At 50.1% G+C, this 10,525-nt stretch overlaps 2 long non-coding RNA genes across 3 annotated transcripts; one reads left to right on the top strand and one right to left on the bottom strand.

The window, feature by feature from the left end:
* The first annotated feature begins 996 nt into the window (after positions 1 to 996).
* On the top strand, positions 997 to 7,800 carry LOC124095936 (uncharacterized). Of its 2 annotated transcripts, none has more exons than XR_006852709.2 (2): positions 997 to 1,467; positions 1,999 to 7,800. It is a non-coding gene; the product is annotated as an uncharacterized LOC124095936 (long non-coding RNA). The 2 variants fall into 2 exon arrangements; XR_006852708.2 differs by having other exon boundaries at positions 997 to 1,671.
* LOC124095935 (uncharacterized) lies at positions 2,473 to 3,770 on the bottom strand. The gene is made up of 2 exons (XR_006852702.2): positions 3,693 to 3,770; positions 2,473 to 2,669 (listed from the first exon to the last, which is right to left on the bottom strand). It is a non-coding gene; the product is annotated as an uncharacterized LOC124095935 (long non-coding RNA).
* Positions 7,801 to 10,525: the final 2,725 nt, after the last annotated feature.

Genomic DNA, 10,525 nt, shown 5'->3' with positions numbered 1-10,525 from the left:
GCCAGCAGAGTGTCAGAAGCACCTCGGGTCTCAAGGCTGGTCACAAGTACCCCATCTCCCAAAGAGGAGCACTCACCCCATGGCCTGCCCATTCCCCTAAGCCTGTCAGGTACAAGGAAGCCTAAGCCACACCAAGAGGCCACCACCCCAGCTCAACATCCTCTGAGTCAGGCCAGGTGGCAGGCAAGTGGTGAGGAAGCCTTTCTGCTCTAGAACTCGGCTTCAAACACCTGCCACCTGCCTCTTACCCACTTGAGAAGCCGACCTAATCTCCGCTGGCACTGGACTGTGACACAGTAGAATGCAAAGGTTTCACCCTCAGACTTGTAAACCAATTTTGAAAACTCTGCACACTTTGTAAGTCGACATCTGAACACTGTAATTCAAATAGGAGTAAAGAACATGTTTTCTGATGCATGTTGGGCACGGGTGTTATCCCGTTCAGCTGCTGTAGCAAAAATCAGAAGGCTGATAAACAACGGGAACGTGTTTCTCACAGTTCTCAAAGTTGGAAAGTCCAAGGTCAACCAAACAAGGGCTAAAAGAAAGAGCTTTATTGAATGTCACCCAACAGGGGAGCAAGAGGCCTGCTCAGATCTGTCTCCCCAGCTGGTCACAAGCAGGGTGTTCAAGGACGTTGGGAGTTGATGGGTCTGATGCTGTCTCGGTCTTGATGAGATCCATCTTGGTTTTAGTCTGTGACTGAGGCTCCCAGCCTGTCTGTGTGCCCACCCTGTCTAAGGCCCTGGGTGTGAGACTTCTAGCTCAGCCTAGCTCAGGGTCATCTGCAGGGCAGACTTGAAGCTGCTTCCCAGGAAAGCGTGGTCTGCCCGCAAAGATCTTACACCACAGCCAGATATGAGGAAGTTAGGGCCTGAGGGGTGGCTGTGGGGTAGAGCACTTACCCAGCCCTGGGTTTGATTCCAGGACTGAAAAAGGGAAATAGAAACATTACTATTAAAAAAAAAAAAAGCCCTGACAGTAGGGCAAGATCTGAGCTCTGTTCTGACTTTCTTTCTTCTTGGTGCTGGGAACGGAACTCAGGGCCTCACGCGTGCCAGGCTCTATTCTGGGCTACATCTGCAGCGCTGATTTGGGCTTTTTACAGGCAGGAGAAGTAAGGAGCTCCACAGAACCAGAGAAGTGGGAAGTTCAAGGGTTGGTGAGCATGAAGGAGACCTCGGCTGCCGCGCCCTCCAGGGAGCCTGGGAGACGGCCTCCTCTTCTGAGGTTGCATTCTGAGTTCCTGGTCCTTGAGAGATGCTTCTGTGCTGGAAGAGACACCCACTCACAATCCAGGCCCTCCAGCCAGGACTTGGGGTCAAAGGTGCCGGCAGTCAGCGCCCTCCTGGTCCATCGTGAGGTAGAGGGAAATAGCCCATTACAAATGAATTTCTTTGGCACATTTTGAATTAGAAAAACAAACCTTCTGCAGACACAGAAGTGGCTTTGAAAGGCTGCCCTCTGGTAAGTTTAAAGGAAGTCTGCGTGGGGACCACAACTGCAGTGGGGGACGGAAACAGCTTCTGTAGCTTCTGCCCACTTTCAACCTGAAAGATCTTTCCACTGGGGGAGGAGACCTGGGGCATGCCATGGCCCAGACACACTGCCACAGGGGCCGGTACCTGGGAGGCCTCCTCTGCCCGGCAAGACGGCGGCCTCCCTCAAGGGGTAAGATGGCTATCTTCTTTTCTCTGTTAATCGCTCTTGTTTCCCTATTAATCCCTGTTGTCAGTTTTTCATGGATTAAATTAAGAACACTTCAATGGGAAAGGAACAAGTTTAAAACTTACCTACGACAAGCAGCACCTTCTTGCTGGGCCTCACATGGTGGAGGGGGCAACAAAGATTCTGGGGTCCATTTTGTAAGGTCACTAATCCCATCATGAGGACCCACCCCAACCCTAATCACCCCTCCCTCATCCTTGCACCCCCAAGACTTAGGAGGGTTAGGACTTCAACATGAGAATAAACCAAGTGTTCCCTCTGTCTCCACAGGCTTTAACTTTGCCAAGATCTTGAGCTGGAGAGGAGTTTATTAAATTGGTGGAGTCAGCTGGAAACCTGGTCTCACCTTTGAGATCAAACCCCGAGCTCATTCCACTGAGCACCTTGGGCTCTAAGGGCACAGATGAGGAACCAGGCAGAGGGCCCTCCCCTGGGTTCTGTCCCCTCCAGTGGTCCTTGGTGGCCTGGAAGGCCTTCCACCCTGAGGCAGTGCTTAAGGGCTGGGCCTCTCAATGGGTCTGTGTTGGCTCTTCCTTACAGACAGGAGGAGCTGCCCGCCCCAGCAGGTCTCCCTGTTTAGGACAATCAGTGTTGGTAAAGGAGCCCTTGGGATGTGCCTGCTCCCCTCTCCCCAGGCGTGCAAGGACCTTCTGAATGACCAGGCCAAGTCCTGGAGACCTCCTAGACTGCGGTGGACGCCTGAACGGCATCAGGGGCCAGGTACAAAGGAGGGCTCTGTGCTGACCTGGTGGCAGGCAGTGTAGCGGCCCACGTGGCTCTGGATGGTCTTCACACAGAAGTACAAGTGTCCATTTGACGAGGGAGGTGGCACGTCACTGTGAGGGCTGCTTTCTGGACTGTGACTCACCTGAAGCTCACACATTCGCATCCACCCCTGCAGCTGGGAACCAGAGCCTGTTGCTCTGATGGCTAGTTTCAACCTGAGAAAAACCAGTGAGAGGCTGTTGTGAAAAGGAGATTCTGAATGTCCTCTGAGGCAAGACCTTTTGGCCAAGCTAACAAGTAACTGGGCTCCAGCTGCTGAGAACACTGGGCCTGTGCACCTGCAGAGGCCACGGGGAGAGGTCAGGTCAGGCAGCTGGCTCTTGGGGAAGGTCTGGGAACGTGCCAGCTAGAAACCAAGAGGCCCAGGCACGGCTCGCGCTTCCTGGGGAGGGATCCACCTGAAAGCTGTGGGGAACTGCTTCTTGGTGCTGACACCAAGTCGTGTGTGAGACTAATGGGTGCCTGTTGGGATGGAAAAAAGAAGGTTCTAGACCCATCTTCACCTGGACCAGCCTTGGGCTCTGGAGCAAGTCATTGGGTCTGAAAGTACAGTGACAGCCTTGACCCTGCCCTGAAGGCGTCATGGTGTGCACATGGGGCAAAGTCACCGCTGTGTTCATAGAGTATACCAGAAATAGGGACCACTGTTCTCCTGCGCCCAGATCCACTGACCTGCCTCGACTGTCCTTCACTGCCACATTGAGCCAGTCACTGAGGATGCACTCCACACTGGGACCCTCTTGCACATAGTGGCTGGACAAACCCTGCTGAGACTGCCCACCAGAGGGCCTGCACGTGGCCCCTCTGGGGTCCCCTGGTATGGCAGCTGGATTTCAGAGGAATCTTCTCAGGAGGGGACCTTTAGAGGATAAGTGCTAAAGGAAAACCAGGAGGAACAGCAAGCTCTTATCCTGCCTACGGAGGGCCACCTGCAGCACTCTCCTGGACCCGTTGACTGAGGTGGTCACCATCGTTCAGATTCAGAAGCAGGAGACCTGGGCTCCCCATCTCGATGAGAGGAGCAGCTAAGAATTTGGAGCCAGCGTCACAGCTGCCACAGCAGCGGGAGCCTCCCGCAGGCGCTGCCTAGTCCAGGTCAGGCCTCTCGCTGTCCTGCTGCTCTGGCCCACTCTGGAGGGACGCTCCTCTGACATCAGCTAATTCCTGGGGACATTTACCTGCCAAACAACCAGCCGTCCGTCCTCCCTGGCCGCAGCCCCTCTGCCTGTTGGGCTTTCGCACTCCAGTCCAGCCACGCCCACAGGAGGCTGCCCCTGGCCCAGGCGGCCAATCCTGTGCGGCCCCGCCTGCCAAGCCCCGTTGCTGGGGCTCTTCTCCTTGTGACGGCCTTGTCCGCTTGCCTGTCTCACCACTCCTGATCAAGACAAGCCCCGGAACCCTGAGGCGACTCCACCAGAGTGCTGTTTCTAGGTGGACACTGAATCTGTCCCGTCCTGCAGCTGCCTGGGCCAGTCCTGGGCCAGTCCTCCCTGGTCTCCCCTCCCTCAGGTGTGGATGTTGTTCTGTCCAGTCACGTATAGTCCCAGGCCCCTCGCCTAGAACAGGTGACCATGTGGTCACCCACAAACTCCTCCTGCTCTGAGGCTCGGCTCCAGGGCCCTCCTATGGAAGGCTGCCACCTCTCAGGGCAGCTCAGATGATCCATGGCTGCGGGGCCAGACCTCCCTATGACACTCTCCACGTCACCTCGTTGTCTACCGTTTACGAATAATTCACAGGCGTTTGTCCCCCAGAGGCCATGGACCCTTTCTGGGAAGATACCAGTTTTTCCTGCTTATTTTCCTGAAATGGATGCCTGGCTTTCAGCAGGAGAGAGACCTGTGGAGTTCAATAGATTAGAGAGAGGAAAGCAATGTTGTGTGCAGGCGGGAGCTTTTCACACAACACACCCGGGTATACAGACACATGTCCATCTGTGCAGCATGTACATGTACGTGCATAGGATGTGTGTGGTGTGTGTACATATATGTGCATGTGTGCGGATGTGTCTATGTGTATGTACATGTTGGCATAGAGCTATGTGCCCACGAACACATGGGATTGTATCTCACAGGCACAGTTTCACAAACCAAAAGACAGACAAAAACCCCATCTGAATTTCCCACCCTTGGTCCTTGTTACAGCACCACCTCTACTTTTAGCCTGGCTTGTTGAGACTTCTCAGTAGCTGGGAGGATATTTGCTTTGACCAACAAATAGAACAAGAACATTTAGTGGCCTGTATGCTATGATTAACATCAATTTTATATAATTTGGATAACTTAGGTGCATTTCCCAGCTTGTAGTTAAGACTTTAAGGTTCATGCAAAACTGCTCTTAGATCCAAGAGCAGATAAAGACAGAAGCACTTAGATGCTAGTCAAAGGCAGCATTTTGTGCCTGTGGTACCCATGTGAAGACCGATTACAACTTCCAAACTGAATTATATGATCATTTGCTGTTGCAATTGATTTTTTATTTCAGTGCTAGGGATTGAAACCTGGGCCTTCTGTATGCTACACAAATGCTCTACCACTGGGCTATATCACCAGCATTAGCTACAGAAACCTAGATCAGAAATAAGCTTCTTGCCAGACTTCTAATGCAGTGATCCTTGACTTTTAGCTTGCAATATTATCGCTCAGGTCCTGGCCTTTTGATTTCACTCCTCATCTTCGTATGAACCCCAGTCTTTTTCTGACAGCTTTCAGATATCCATAGAAATCTGAGGGCTTGGCAGGTGTGACATACAGGCTGTAATCCCAGTGACTTGGGAGTCTGAGGCAGGAGGATTATAATTCAAGATCCCCTTCTGCAACCCAGTGAGACCCTGTCTCAGAAAACAAAAAAGGCTGGGGTAGAGGGCCCTATCACTTCCTCCCTACCACCCCTGGCAAATAGATCTGAAAGTTCTGCTGTGATTATATTCAAAATTCATTACTGAGGACTTGGGGCACCTGTTCAAGCTATAAACTTACATGTTTCAGTTCAGGGAGACTTTGTTAATTTTCTATCTAAGATCATGTTTTTTTTTTTCTTTCTGTTGTTTCTGGAAACTCTCACTTATCGGTTTTGGATCCTTTTGGATTGACCCTCCAAGTTTGAAGTCTATTCTATATTTTTCATCACTTCTTTGTGTTGTATACGTTAACAGATATTTGAGTGCAGAATAAATTTCAGCACTGTGCTCTGACCGTCACATACAGGGTGATGAGATTTTTCAAGTCTCTGTGCTCACTGGCCATTTCACTATCTTCTTTGGTGAGGTATCCGTTCAAGTCTTTTCTCCATCTTTTCTGGAGCTGTTTTTTTTATGACTGAGTTGCAGTTCTTTGATGTTCTACATACAAGCCCTTTGTCAGGTATAGGTTTGGTGAACACTTTCTCACATATTAGATTCTAATGATGAAAAGAAGCTTTAATGTTGCTAAAGGCTAGTAGTTCACCCTTTTTTCCATTTATGGTTATGCTGTCTCTGCTACAGAAGCTGCATATGTGTTCTCCCACATTTCCTTGAAGAAACTGTGATTTGGGGCCTCTTTCTTGACTCTTTTCCCCTCTGGTTATGGTTTACATTTTCCTGCGTCTTCTATATTTAGAAACTTTTCGTGCTGGTTACTGTAAGTGCTACATTGTTCAGGGAGAATGGATTCTGCTGTCTTTCTCTAGGAGTATTGGAGGCTCCCCGGCAAGTACACAGCAATTAATATGCAGGCAGCTCAGCGGGTTCCTGCGAAGGTTTGGTTTCAGGTTTTGGTGGGGTGGGTGGGCAGAGCCCCTGCTCCTGGGTACAGCTAGTGGCCTTGTTGTGCTCCCTCCAGGGCCCAGGGTCCCAGCACTGGTCTGCTTGCTCGTGGCAGCTGGGACTCCCCGTCTGGTGCTGTGTGGTCTCTGTCCATCTGTGCACAGGCACCCCCACAGCTGCTCTCCGCCAGACCTTCGGGAGCCCACTGCGCGGCACATCTGGCTCCACCCACAGAGGACCAGCCTGGGGATTTCTGGACTGTCTGCTCTGTGCAGCTCTGCCCTCTCCTGACCCTGCCCCGCCAACCTCGTGACCACCGCAGCCCGAGCTGTGCAGGGCCACTTCTTCTTTTTAGGGTTCCGCTTTCCGTCAGCCTTGTTTGGAAAGTGGCCCCAGATGGACATTGGTGCAGACGCAGAGTCCGTGCTGTGTCTGGTCCTCTCAGGGCCTCAGCCCTGCAAGACGCCTGCTGCTGAAAATGTTTGCTGTGTGTCTTTTGCTCAGTTTTATGGGCATTTTTTAACAACCTCCGAAGTCGGGAGACAGACCTTGCTGGCTAGGCCAAGTGGGCCTCACATGTCCTCCCTGCACCCCGCCTGCCTCCTATAGCATTAGCCTCTCTGTCCACACTGGCATCCCCAGCGCTACCGTCCCTCCATTGTTAGTCTCTTTACATCAGTTCCGGGAGGCACTGCCCACAGCTCCGAGCTCTGAGGATCCCCGCGGCAGGCGGCAGGCGATTGGGCCACCCAGCTTTCATTCACTGCACCCCGCCGCGGAGATTGGAATGTCCCTCTGTTCCTTTGTATTTGTGTAAATTTGTAGTTGGACACAGAGGCTTACTGAGGCTGAGGTTTGGCTTCTGTAGCAAAACCACCTCACAGGCAGTTTTCCATCAAGAAGAACGTGCCATCTTGTGCCTTTGTGTGAGGTGCTGCAGTCTATGATGCTCAATGACAGTCCCTTGGGGTTGAAAAATAGCAGGATTCTGTCATTCTTCCTTACTTGCTCAAAATTTTCTATGTAGTAACACCTTCTGTCTACACTGCTGGGACCTGAATAGTGACGATTTGAATAAGAAAGGCACGTTAAGGTTCTCCATTCTTTCCCTGTGTTCTCAGTTTTGAATAGTTGATTCCCTAGCATCTCTTCAGGGTGGCCAGACACATGTATATGTGAGTGCGTGTGTGAGAGTGTATGTGGTGTGTTTGTGTGTGTGTGTGTGTATGTGTAGTGTGTGTGGTGTTTGTGTGTATGTGTGTGTGAGTGTGGAGTGTGTGTAAGCATGCGTGTGTGAGTATAGGTGTAGGTGGTGTGTATGTGTGTAGGTGTGTGTGGTGTGTGTGAGTGTATGTGTGTAAGTGTGTGTGTTTCCTGTTATCTGGGGGCTATTTCAATCTGATGCAGTTAACATCCTCACTGATGCTCAATTGTCCTATTTTGGACCTTGGAAAATCTACCATTTGATATTTGTGTCCTATTAGCATCACCTGGTAGTCTTTAATAGCTTCGTTGCTCTCTGATAAAATGTTCTAGATTCATTTTCTACCTCAGACCTAGAATCAACTACTTCTTCAAAACCCTCTGTGCCACCCTCCCCTCCCCTGGGAGATGGCACTTCAAGACAGCATTAGAATGGGGAACTCTCACTTGGACTGGGTGATCATTGCTTTAAGGTTTTCACAGAACACATTCGTCCATGTCTATATCTAGCTTTCTACCTACCTGTCACACACTCTCCAATATTGAACAGTGTGTTTATAGACCAGCTAACAAATGAAACGGAAAAGAGAACCAAGGGAAAACCAACTTAACTATGGAGCTTTGATTGAGATTAGAGAGAGGATTATAGGTATATAGGTGAAGAAGGAACTATTTAACATAATTAATGCTAGGACAAAAAGGGAAATTTGACCACTTCCTCACTCCATACACAAAAAATCACATCAGAAGAGATTGAGGATTTAAATATGGAAGGTGACACTTTAAACTTTTAAAAGAATACATAGAATAATAGAGGTAGTAAGTTTGGTTTCTGAGTATCATCCTCCACTAAAAGGAAATAGGGATCCTGGGAGAAATGGCTGGTTCCAGAGCTGGGTTACAAAAAGACAAGATGAACCTGTTTCAGGGCTGGGGCCTTCTGGGAAATCGAGGCAGTGTGAAGACCCCCCTTCAAACCCTGATTCCTGTTATCAAGTCAGGAAGGTTTCAGACACGTTGCTCAGGGAACAGGCATGAGTTCATCGAAGGGCTAGGAAAAGGGAAAGGGGACGCTCTCATGGGGAGAGTGGTCCTCTCAGAGAGGAGAGGGACAGCGTGCCCCTCCAGCACGCCAGTTTTATTGGGGATCCCAGGGAAGTTTCCAGAGAGTCCCACCCAGGTCCACCTTTTGACTTTTGGCTGACAGGAGGACAATGTCATGTTTTCAAGTCCCCACTGCCACGGCAACTCTACGTTTGGGCCATGCTGACCAGTTCAAATTGGACTCTTAAATTCTTACAGATTTTATGATTAGGAGGAATTATCCTTATCTCCCTAAGTTTGGGGATCTGGTCTGTGGAAAGCGTCCCCCTTCAAGGTAATTCGGATTTCTCTTAGCAACATTATTTCAGGCATTTCTCCTGCAGATAACAGGTAGTTTTCTATGGAATGTGACACAGTCTGTCCACTTTGGCCAGGCAGGGCTGCAGGTGAATTGCTTCTTGGAAGAGATAGCATATGGGGGTCAGCAGAATGGACCCAGTTTATGGATATCCCCTGAACCTTGTGTTCCCACCACTGGTGTCTGACTGTCCCCTATCAAACCAGAAAGTAAGGACATGCTTAAAAATAATGAAAATATGTCCAAGGACAAGGGGGTAGGAGGAAAGCCAAATGGCCAAATGTGGGACAATTTGAGCAGCAAAATAAAACAATGAGAAAAATGGATTATAACTTATTGAATAATGCCGCAGTCTGGCTGGGCACAATCAGGAGCCACTTGTCAAAAGAAACTAACTTTACTTTTAGAACCACACACGCCAAACAAAATAGCCTCTCAGGAAAAACCCTCAGAGCCTCAACTGCCACCACCGGCTTTCCACAAGCCTCTCTCTCCCACACAAGCTTCTCTCAACCTCCCACAATCCTCCTGCTCTTGAGGCCGATTGGCTGGGTCACGTGGGCGGAGCCAAAAAAGTCCCCCAATGAGCAGCTCCGTGGTCTGAAAGGGCAGGGAAACAGCCCAATGAGCATCACCGCAGAGGAGCCAATCAGCTAGATGTTGCTGGGGCCGAGGAGCCAATCAGCTAGATGTTGCTGGGGCCGCTGTGAGCCAATCATCAGCCAGCAGCTGGAAGTTTGCTGGCAGCTGGAAGTTTGCTGGGGCCCCTTTGGCTGTGGCTCTCAACAGAATAAAATAAAAATCTATGCGCCACACTGATGTAGATAAATAAAATGAGGCAAAGTTCCTCCTCAGAGAACACCAACTAATAAATGTAGACATTGAGATACAGTTTAAAAAAACAAACCAAAAAATCTCTCCCTCTTACAGCTGGCACAGTAGTGACTGACTCAAGGAAAGAAGCATCCTCTGATGCTCTCTGGTCACCTCCAGATGTACCTCAGCTTACTCCTCACCTCGCTGGTTTAGGATGACAACTTACTACCCACCAAGTTGTGGGAGTGGCTTTGCAGGGTGATTCTGGCCTGGCACCTCCTGGAGGCTGCGATTAGGGGTTGCCTCGCCTGAAGCTGCGATGTCCCCAGGCTTGCCTGGGGGAGAGGGTCATCTCCAGTGACTGGCTCCCACAGCTGCTGCAGGAAGGCCCAGGCCCTCACTTTGAGTGCCTGGACCCTCTGGGGAAGTGGTCCAGAGCAAGGTGGGGGCCAACATGGCTTCCCGTGTGACTGAACCTTAGAGGTGAACTTCATTATATCCTCAACATCCCTCTGGATTGGTGTGGGGAGGGGACCCAGGGATGTAGGTCAGGATCACTGGCACCAATCTGGAGAATGGCTCACAGATGCTAAAATTAATAGGGAAATTTGATGAGGGGGAGGATATTTATAGTCTCAAAGTGCCACTCCATGAAATATTAATTACTAAAGGAAAACAGTAATTTTACAGTGAGAGACCTGACAAACACACTTAGCCAAGTGATCAGAAATTGCATCACCAATTACAGGACAAGCTGATATCAGGTGCTCTGAGGTGGTCCTCCTCAGGACTTAGGTGCTACTCCTGCCCCAAATGCATAACTGAAATCTACCCATAAGAAGGCA

Source organism: Marmota monax, unplaced genomic scaffold (genome assembly GCF_021218885.2).
Source record: "Marmota monax isolate L192 unplaced genomic scaffold, Marmota_monax_Labrador192_F-V1.1 WCK01_AAM20220418_F8-fsc00083, whole genome shotgun sequence".
NCBI lineage: Eukaryota > Metazoa > Chordata > Mammalia > Rodentia > Sciuridae > Marmota > Marmota monax.
Note: the sequence above shows the minus strand (reverse complement) of the source record. Positions and strands in the feature narration are given on the sequence as shown.